The sequence below is a fragment of the Rhinopithecus roxellana genome, chromosome 19, assembly GCF_007565055.1.
Source record: "Rhinopithecus roxellana isolate Shanxi Qingling chromosome 19, ASM756505v1, whole genome shotgun sequence".
Lineage (NCBI taxonomy): Eukaryota > Metazoa > Chordata > Mammalia > Primates > Cercopithecidae > Rhinopithecus > Rhinopithecus roxellana.
In genome coordinates, this window is record NC_044567.1 from 16,808,026 (window position 1) to 16,818,632 (window position 10,607).

The 10,607-nt window shown below is 55.4% G+C and overlaps 1 protein-coding gene across 8 annotated transcripts in view; it reads right to left on the reverse strand.

Annotated features, from left to right (window-relative positions):
* JUP (junction plakoglobin) overlaps positions 1-10,247 on the reverse strand; it is a 32,340-nt gene extending 22,093 nt beyond the window's left edge. For 2 of the 8 annotated variants that reach the window (XM_010386532.2, XM_010386564.2), the window contains exon 1: positions 10,008-10,247. The gene's annotated coding sequence lies outside the window, so the exon portion shown is untranslated. Of the gene's footprint in view, positions 1-781; positions 848-9,327; positions 9,516-9,987 lie in introns of those variants that run through there. The other 6 variants (XM_010386545.2, XM_030923554.1, XM_010386539.2 and 3 more) reach the window with 6 other exon arrangements.
* Positions 10,248-10,607: the final 360 nt, after the last annotated feature.

The window sequence follows — 10,607 nt, forward strand, 5'->3', positions numbered from 1 at the left end:
AAACCAGGATTCCCACGACAGACAGAAGGCTAGGGGTGGGCAACGTCAGAGTTGGGAACCAGTTCTGAGAGAGGACACACTCCGGAACTTCTCCTGAGGAAGGAGTCAAGGGAGCTATTCCTGCAACAGGAAGGCTGGAAGTCAGACCTCAGGCAGGACTGTCAACCAGCCCCACCCTTCTCCTTACCTACTGCCCAGGAGAACAAGAGAACTTCTCCCACAAGAAACAAAAGTGCTGGTTTTACAGTTCCCAGGGCGGAGGGGCCGCACCCAGTTCAGTCTTGTCCCTCTCCACCCTGGACATGGAGTCAGACCTTCCGCAATGCCCCTGGACAGAGCCAGGGTGGAAGCAAGAGAGACAGACGTGGGCCCTGCCCACTCCCCCCAGCCAGAGACGGGCAGGGACAGAGACAGGGCGGGTTCTGAGTTGAATGGGGGGGCCTTTGTTTAGAGCCTGCTCTATTGTTAGCAGCCCGGGAGGAAGAAGCCAGATCAGAGATTGTAGGGACAGCCCAAGGACAGGAAGAAGGAAGACGGGCCCTGGAGAGGGGGTGCAGAGGACCCTTCCCCACGGGGCCCACACCAGGTAAGCGTGAGCAAGTAATAAGGCTAGACTGGGTGCAACCCTACCCTTCATTCCTGCCTCCTCCTCTGCACAGCCAACCTAGAGGGCTGGCACTGGGCACCCTAAATCCAAGACTGACCTGGCAGAGTGTAGCCCAGCCCTGAGATTAAAAATAGCCCAACCAGAGCTACACCAGGCTCCTTCCCCAGCCAGTACCTGCCAAGGACAGTCAGCAACAGGCACATCTAGGCTGGGTTGCAGGGCACCAAAGTGCCAAGACACCTGGAAATAAGGACAGGAATGGGTTACCCCAGAGGCCATGCTGGAAGCAGGCTCAGAAACACTGCATTTGGGGACAGAGGAGCAGGGCGGAGAAGGGCAGGGCTGGGTCCCCCAGAGGTTCCTTAGGCTAGAGGCCAGCACACTTTGCAGACACAGGTATCCAGGCTCAGACAGTGACAGGGTGAGCACAGGATTCTGAGTGAGGAGAGGGGCTCAATTTCCTTAAGCCTCATTTTCTTATCTGTAAAATGGAGATGATCAAGTGACTTCTTTCATCACTGTGACTCTGGAAGCCCTCTGTCCACAGGAAAGGCATGCATTCACATACTAGAAGAACAAAGAGATGGCAGAGGAGGCGGAAGCCAGCTGGAGCAGTAGTTCATGCCTATGATCCCAGCACTTTGGAAGGTGGAGGTGGGAGGGTCGTTTGAGCCCAGGAGTTCAAGACTCAGCCTGGGCAATATAGTAAGACCCTGTCTCTACAAAAAATAAAAATAAATTAGCCGGGCATGGTGGCACGCAGCTGCAGTCCCAGCTACTCTGGAAGCCGAAGCGTCACTTGAGCCCAGGTGACTGAGGCTGCAGTGAGCCAAGATCACGCCACTCCAACCTAGGCAACAGAGCAAGACCGTACCTCAAAAAAGAAAGGTGAGGGGTCCGGGCGTGGTAGCTCACGCCTGTAGTCCCAGCATATTGGGAGGCCGAGGCGGGTGGATCACAAGGTCAGGAGTTTGAGACCAGCCTGGCCAACAGTGAAACCCCATCTCTACTAAAAATACAAAAAATTAGTGAGGCGTGATGGTGGGCGCCTGTAATCCCAGCTACTCAGAAGGCTGAGGCAGATGAATCACTTGAACCTGGGAGGTGGAGGTTGCAGTGAGCTGAGAGCGCGCCAACTGCACTCCAACCAGGGTTACAGTGTGAGACTCGTCTCAAAAAAAAAGAAAAATAAAAAAGGGTAAGGGCCGGCACAGAGATCTGCTGGGCAAGGTGGCTGGCAATCTGTTTGGGGGGACCCTGGCTGCTTTCTCTGACCCCTGAGATGGGGACTAGGTAGGGAGCTGCCTCCCAGGCCCTGGGGAGGTGAAGGAAACATGGCTGAGGAGAAGGGAAGTGGAGCTTCGCTCAGGCCAGGTGGTGACACTGGCTGCCCCAAGGCCAGTCCATGCCGCTTCCTGCAGCCAGGGGCAGCTGCACAGCCAGGCGTGAGCATTCCCCACATAGCAGTCTCAGGGGGAAGCTGGGCTCAGCAGGGTGTCCAGCCCCCACCTTCCCCACTCTGTCCCTGGCTCCCGCTGAGGTCTGGCCCACAGTTCCAAGCACAGACACAAACAGACTCTAGAAAGTGCATGATGGCTCCCTTGAGGGCCTGTCTCCGTCTCAGACTGGGGCTGCCCAAGGAGGCCTCTCCCCTCTGGCTGGCAGCTCCAGGAGGGAACCTCCTGCAGACTAGAGGTTCTCTGGCAGACACTGTGGTCTCCATCAGCAAGCTGGTCCATTCCAAGAGGGCAGAACTGAAGCAGGAGCTGTGTCAGAGAAGCTGGTCTTAGGCTTCCGGAGGAAAACCCTCACTTCCAGTCTGGAGGGCAGCCTGGGCTGTGGCCTGAGGATGAGCTGGGGCCTGGGGGAGGCTCAGGCCTGCCGACCCAGCTGCTGTTTATTTTCCTCCTTCTGGGCTCCTTCCCAAAGCAAACAAACCCGGGTGGGAAAATGAAGGGGATTTGTAGGAGAGGGAAATGCCATGGCCAAGTGGCTCGACCTGGGGACCTCTATGCTCCCCTGGAGAGGGCTCCAGCTGGAGCTCCATTCCCTGCTGGTGACCCCCGTGGGCAGATTCCCAAACCGGCAGATGACCCCAAACCGAGACTCCTGGGAATGGAAAAACACTTCACCCCACACCAGGAAACAACAACAAAAGGTTGACGTGTGTTGGTGACGCAAAATACACAAGTACTTTCATTGCACTGCCTCCAACTACCACCAGTGGGGCTTGGGCAGCCTGGGGTCCAGGGGCAGCCCACTCCTCAATAACAGCAGGTCGGACCCCAGCTGACTGAGGCCCACTCCCTGGGGTGTGATTCTACAGGGTGTGATTCTGCAAGGATCCCTACATATAACCCTCTCCTGAGAAGATCCATCTGTTTATTGTACAACATAGGCTGGAAAACGAGGATTGGAATAAAAGTTTGGCTAAAATCTGTTACTGTAGGCAGGGTGCAGTGGCTCATCCCTGTAATCCCAGCACTTTAGGAGACCAAGGCAGGTGAATCCCTTGAGCCCAGGAGTTCCAGAACAGTGTGGGCAACATAGCGAAACCCCATCTCTACAAAAAAATGCAGAAATTAGCCAGGCGTGGTGGCATGTGCCTGTAGTCCCAGCTACTTGGGAGGCTGAAGTAGGAGGATCGCTTGAGCCCGGGAGGAGGAGGTTGCAGTGAGCTGAGATCTGCACTCCAGCCTGGGCAACACAGTGAGACCCCATCTCAAAAAAAAAAAAAGTTACTATATACAGAGGATGAGCTCATCAAGATCAAGGCTAAAGAACAAAAGGATGCTAAGAAAAAAGGAAGAGACTTGGCTGGGCGCGGTAGCTCATGCCTGTAATCCCAGCACTTTGGGAGGCCAAGTCGGGTGGGTCACAAGGCCTGGAGTTCCAGACCAGCCTGGCCAACATGGTGAAACCCTGTCTCTGCTAAAAATACAAAAAACTAGCCAGGCGTGGTGGTAGGTGCCTTTAATCCCAGCTACTCAGGAGGCTGAGGCAGGAGAATCGCTTGAAACCAGAAGGCAGAGGTTGCAGTGAGCTGAAATTGTGCCACTGTACTCCAGCCTGGGCAACAAGAGCAAAACTCCATCTCAAAAAAAAAAAAAAAAAAAAAAAGAGGAAGAGACCTTAATGAAACTTAATGAAAGTTGCTGTTTAGGATTATGGGCAATTTTTTTCTTTTCTCTTAAACTTTTCTAAACTTCCCAATTTTTTTTTACAATGATCAGATATTACTTTTTTTATTTTCTTTTTCTTTTTTGAGACAAGGTCTCACTCTGTTGCCCAAGCTGGAGTACAGTGGCACAATCATGGCTCACTGCAGCCTTGAACTGCTGGGCCCAAGCAATCCTTCCATCTCAGCCTCCCAAGTAGCTAGGACCACAGGCACACACCACCATACTCTAATTTTTTTTTTTTTTTTAAGAGATGGGGTCTTGGCTGGGCACGGTGGCTCAAGCCTGTAATCCCAGCACTTTGGGAGGCCGAGACGGGCGGATCACGAGGTCAGGAGATCGAGACCATCCTGGCTAACACGGTGAAACCCCATCTCTACTAAAAATACAAAAACTAGCCGGGCGAAGTGGCGGGCGCCTGTAGTCCCAGCTACTTGGGAGGCTGAGGCAGGAGAATGGCGTAAACCCAGGAGGCGGAGCTTGCAGTGAGCTGAGATCCGGCCACTGCACTCCAGCCCCGGCGACAGAGTGAGACTCTGCCTCAAAAAAAAAAAAAAAAAAAAAAAAAAAATGGGGTCTTGCTGTATTGCACAGGCTGGCAGGCTGGTCTCAAAGTCCTAGCCTCAAGCAATCCTCCTGCCTGAACCTTCAGAGTGGTTGGGATTACAGGCATAAGCCACTGGCCCAGCCAGATGTTACTTTCTCAATCAAGGGAGAGGAGGAGTCTCCCCTAAATAAGCAGCTTATTGATTGCCACGCCCCTCTCCCAACTCTGCTCTGGTCCCTGCAGAGAAAGACACAGAAAGCTGAGCTTCAGCTGGGCATGGTGGCTCATGCCCATAATCCCAGCACTTTGGGAGGCTGAGGTGGGACAAATGCTTGAGCTCAGGAGTCCAAGACCAGCCTGGGCAACACAGCAAGACCCTGTGTCTACACAAAACTTTAAAAATTAGCTGGGCATGGTGGTGCACACCTGTGGACCCAGATACTTGGGAGGCTGGGCAGGAGGACTGCTTGAGCCCAGGAGTTCAAGGATGCAGTGAGCTGTGATCACGTCACTGCACTCTAGCCTAAGGGACAGAGTGAGTCCCTACCTCAAGAAAAGGAAAGAAGGCCGGGCCCAGTGGCTCACGCCTGTAATCCCAGCACTTTGGGAGGCTGAGATGGGTGGATCACTTGAGCAGGAATTCAAGACCAGCCTGGCCAACATGGTGAAACTCCCCATCTCTACTAAAAATACAAAACTTAACTGGGCATGGTGGTGCGTGCCTGTAGTCCCAGCTACTTAGGAGGATGAGGCAGGAGAATTGTTTGAACCCGGGAGGCGGAGGTTGCAGTGAGTTGAGACTGCATCACTGTACTCCAGCCTGGGAGACAGAACAAGACACCATCTCAAAAAAACCAAACCAACAAAAAAAAGGAAAGAAAAGAGGAAAGGAGGAGAGAGGAGGAAAGAAAGCTGAGTGCCAACAGCGGTGACTCACGCCTGTAATCCCAGCACTTTGGGAGGCTGAGGTGAGTGGATCACCTGAGGTCAGGAGTTCAAGACCAGCCTGACCAATATGGTTGAAACCCTATCTCTACTACAAATACAAAAATTAGCTGGGCATAGTGGCAGGCGCTTGTAGTCTCAGCTACGCGGGAGGCTGAGACAGGAGAATCACCTGAACCCGGGACGCGGAGGTTGCAGTGAGCCAAGATTGCGCCACTACACTCCAGTTGGGTGACAGAGAGACTCCGATTCAAAAAAAAAGAATGAACGAAAGAATAAGAGAAATAACGAAAGAAAGCAAGAAAGCAAGAAGGCTGAGCTTCCTGCTCTACTGGCCCCAAAGGCCAAGATGCCAGGAGGCTGAGCAAGGGGAGTGGTCCACGAGCTTTCCCTTCAGGCCTGGCAGAGGAAGTTGCTTCACAATGAGATATTCCGTGTCCCCAGACTCAACCATGTCCCAGGAGAGGCCGCTCAGTGTCACTTTCAGGAACACAAGCCCTGGTGGCCTGCCCAGCCATACTGCTTTTCCTCTTCACAGGGGTCACGGGGCCAGCTCACAGATGGCTTTCCCTCTTACTGCCAGCTCGCTCTTCTCCCAAAAGATACAAGATGAAGAGTCTCCCCAAAGGGCAGCGATTCCTGCGTGGCCTCCCTGCCGGACAGGATGGCCCTCATCAGAGAAGAGTCAATGCTGAGCCTCCACCTCTCCCTCTTACTTCTCAACTCAACATCTCATCTTCAGCAGGCAGAAAGCCCTTCCTCCTGTCTAGACTGCGTCCCTTCAAGTCCCTTCAGTAAGTGCACCGTGCGGTAGCTCTCATGTCCTCGGGGAGATGGAAAACTGCAACCTCCTGCCCTCTTTGTTGTAGTCAGTGGGATGGGGTTCATTGTTTTCTTCTCTGTCTCAAGTCCCATTAGCCTTCTCCACAATCAATAATCCCCTTGCCTGGGGTCCCCACCTGCCCTCAGGGAATCCAGAAGCGCGGTAGTGACAGGCTCAGTACTCTGGTAGTGACAGGCTCAGTACTCTGGCTGCACCATCACATAAAGAGAACCCATTTCCCAGACCCCAAATCCAGGCCCATTCTGGTGTTAGATGTCCAGCTGGCAGAGACGCCAGAACCAGGCAGGTCTGGAGGACAATCTGACACCAGCTCCTCCCTAGAGGGCCAAGGCTCTGGCTGACAGGCAGCACACATGACCCCCACCCTCCATCACCAGAAAGGCCCTCTCAGCAGCTGCCTATCTCAGGTCTCTTGGGCTTCAGAGCGGAGGACAACCAGTTCCCCATCAAGAGCAGCCTGGCAGCACTGCCTGGTCCACTCCAGCAGGACATTAGCCCAGGCCTAAATTGGACTCCCGTTTCTCGCCACTCCCTACAGGGCAGCACCTTTTATCTTGGCATAGCCCCAGCCCCCAGCAAAGCAGGCAACTCCCACTTCCTACACATGAACAAGCCCAAAACAGCCATGGTTCTACCTAACTCAAGCTAGGAGGCAGCACAGCTTTGACCCCTGCCTCCTCTTTCCCTCTCAACCTCTCCCCAACACTCACCACACAGCCCTGGCTTGGGGAGAAGCCTCCTCCATCGGAAACTAAAAATCAAGCCACTGGGGAGATTTCAGAGGGCTGGTGGCCAGGACAGGTGTCACCCTCACCTACCAAACCTGCCCTACATTCACCACTCACGCATGCCTTTATGGGCCCTTCTGAATTATCCTCTCCCCAATCAGGCAGAGGCTCTCGAAAGGGGGTGCAGAAAAATCCTTTCCACTCACACCTGTAATCCCAGCGCTTTGGGAGGCTGAGGCGGGCGGATCTCCTGAGGTCAGGAGTTCGAGACTATCCTGGCCAACATGGTGAAACCCCATTTCCACTAAAAATACAAAAATTAGCCCGGTGTGGTGGTACACACCTGTAATCCCAGCTACTCGGGAGGCTGAAAGAGAAGAATCGCTTGAACCCAGGAGGTGAAGGTTGCAGTGAGCTGAGATCCGGCCACTGCTCTCCAGCCTGGGTGGCAGAGCGAGACTCCGTCTCAAAAAAAAAAAAAAAGAAAGTGCTTGGTTTCTGTAAAGTCTGACCTTGATCTTGAGTTACCATTTGTCAAGTACTTATCCGGTAGATAGGTGTTAGCATTCCCATTTCGCCAAATAAGTCACTGAGACTCAGGCAATGTAATGAGAGACAGAGCTGGGTCTCAAACCCAGCTCAGTTCAAGCCCAAAGCCCTGTGCTCAGAACTGCCCCACTGTCCCATCTCTCTAAATAAACAGTCCTTCTGTAGACTAGTCAATTGACCGATCTCATTCTAAGGTGGCTCCAGGAAGGGAAAAAGGTTGGCAGCCCTAGCCCGACCTTTTTCATTCCTATACACTGCATTCTCAAAGCCTCAGCCCTGGCAGCCCAGAGGTTCCAGAGGGAATGGAGTGGAGCCAGGGTGCAAGGGAGAGGTGGAGTGGGGGTGGGAGGGCTCAAGTCACCCAAGCTGGGGCTTGATCTAGCAAGAAATGACTAATTGGGTCCTACCTTCTCCTCCTCCACGTCCCCCAGTCCAGTCAGTGGCCAGTTTTCACCAGGCACCTCCTAGTAGTACTTCCTCAGTATTATCTTTTCATCACAGCCACAAACCAGATTAGCTAAACTAATCATTTAGCCAACATAATTACAATGCCCTCTCCTCCTCCACCTTGGCAGGGAGAAGAGGGAAAGCAGGTTATTTTTGCCCAAACTCTGTGCTCCTGTTGCTCCCCAGAGGTGCACCGCCCCCCTTCCTCCAGCAGAAAAGGATCTGAGTTCCCACACTGACTTCCCCCTAGCCCCGGGCTGAGCGTGATCCCCACCCAGGATAAAGGGGCTGAGTCTGCGCCCCCAGCCTCACTCCCCCATCTACAACAAAGAAAGAGGTGGTAGACTCTTCCCCTCCAAGCACTCTCCATCCCCGCTCCCCACAATCTTTCTCCCACCCCCAGTACTGAGAGAGAACCCAACTGTGGAATTCTCTCTCTGTTCCCCAAGGAGGTTGGGCTCCAAATCCTGCAAAAAGACCACACTTCAGATTTTTTTTTAAACCGGGGTAGAAAGCCTGGTCAAGATCCCCAATTCCGGAGGGTGGGGGGGGGGGAGTTTCAGGAAATTGGGAGCAGGGAAGGCGGGGGCCCGATGCAGCTCTGCCTGAGGGAGTCTAGCATTGAAGAAACCTTCCCCCAAAAAGCCTTCCTCCGGTCTCACTTTCCCTGTCAAATTCTTTCAGGAAAGGGGGTGGGAAAGGTCTGTGCAGGCCTCCAGAAAGCATGCACCTTCTTAATTCAGAAATCAAATGGAAGGCAAGTCCCACAGCCTCATGCTCTTCTGCCTCAATTACCAGCCAGCTAAGTAATGTGGGGGATGGGGTAGAGAAAAAAAAATAAAAGAACAACCACTCCCCCCACCTTCCTCAGTTTGGCCCAGCCCTGCCCCACCCCCATTCCTGGGGAGGGGGCAGAGCTTGAGAGAGAGAGAGCCACTTACGCAGGCCTCGTCTGAGGGGGTGTGGTGGTCCCCGGAGGCAGGAAGAGAAGGAAGAAGCTGCTTCCCCTCTCAGCACTTTCCACCCCCTACTCCGGCCCCCACCTCAGGCCCCTGGGGCCTAGCGAAGAGGATGGAGGTGGGGGCAGGGAAGACAGGGTCGCAGCGCAGGCACCCGCCCAGGTTCAGCCAGGGGCCGGCTGGGGGAAGGGGCTTTGCACCAAGAAGGACCCCCTAAGCCTAAAGGAAGTTTTGGGCAAGGAGACGGGAAAACCCCCAGATAAAGCTGCTGTGAATACTTCCTCCTGCAAAGTTTGTTTTGGGTGATTTTTTCCAACAATAAGAGGCTAGAGAAGAAGACGGGTCCTGTTCCCCTACCAACACTCTAGCAGCCACAGCTACTGGAAACTGGGCCAGGTGACCCTGAATTCTTCATCCGTGCACAGACCCCACCCCCCAGACCCCAGGGGGAGCCACGGATGCCAGACACACCAGCTGGACACTGGGTCGAGCCCTGAACCCACCACTGTCACTCCATCCTACCTCCGCTAAAGAAGCCAGAGCCCGGCTCCCACCGGAGTGGAGGGAGGCGCGGCAGGTAGTATGGACGAGGCTCTGGGAGCTGGAGGGCAGGGCCTCTGGACTCCGTGCGCTCACCTGCTCGGCAGGTGGGGCCAGCGTCGCTGGGAAAATGTGTGCTCGGCCCCCACAGTTGGGCAAGCTGGGCGCAGACAATAGGGCCCCACCCAGGCCTGGGGGAGTAGGGAGGGAGGGAAAGCGAGGATGACGCGTGGGGTGGGGTGAGGGTGGCCCCAGAGACCAGCGGCAGCAAGTTTCCCAAACGGTAAATTCCTGACTGCAGCGTGAGCCCTGGGACGCAGTCAAAGCAGGGCAAAGTCTCCCCACCAGCTCAGGGCGAGAGTCAGGGACGCGGCGTCGGGCGAGGGGCGCGGGCCCCGGGGGAGGCACGACTCCGGAGGCACCTGTCCGGATCCCTCCCGCCTTGCTCAGATCTCTGGTTCACAGAGCTCCCAGGCGCGCTCCGCCCAAACCGCGCGACCCCCAGGTCGCCGCGCCCAGGACTCCAGCGCGCCCCCTGCCGCCGGTGCAGGGTGGCGCTCCATGGCACCCGCCCTCACCTGCCCAGAGACGGCAGGGACCGGCCTCGCGGGAGCTCGCCACCCCTTCTCTCCCCAGCGATACCTGCTCCCGATCGCCCGCACCTGAGTATGGGGCCTGGCCGGGCCGGGTCGGGGTCGGGCCGGGGTGGGAGCCCGCGCGGACAGCGAAGTGAGCTCGACGCGGTCGGGCGGCGGCTGCTCCGGACTCTGGCCAAGGCAGCAACTCAGTAACCGAACAAAAGGCAAAGAGACCTGACAGCCAAGCCACGCCCCTCGCCACCTCGAAGCTCCGCCCCTGGGGGAGACGCCCACCCTCTGGTGCGAGCTCACTGGCTGTCTCGCCTGACTGTCCCCTCGAGGGGCGGAGCCTCGCCTCCAGTCCTCTTCCACGGCCGCCTCTGTTTATCCGCTTGCCATTGGTCCCAGGGACTGCCAGTCGGCTCTAGGGATGGACTCTAACTTGAGGTCTCATCCTAATACTGCACCTATTGGCAGATAGAAAGTTACTTCCTCCTGATTGGACAAGGGGCTGTCAGTAAGACTAAGGAAAAAACCAATGGAAGGGATGGGGTGTGTCTTGCCCCACCCTTGCTCTGAGCAGGTGAGACTCATTATTCTCCCCTTCCCCCTACCTGTCCAACAGGTAAGTCAGGGGATACTAAGGGAAGGGACAGACGCCTTCACCGGCCAGCCAACTCAGCG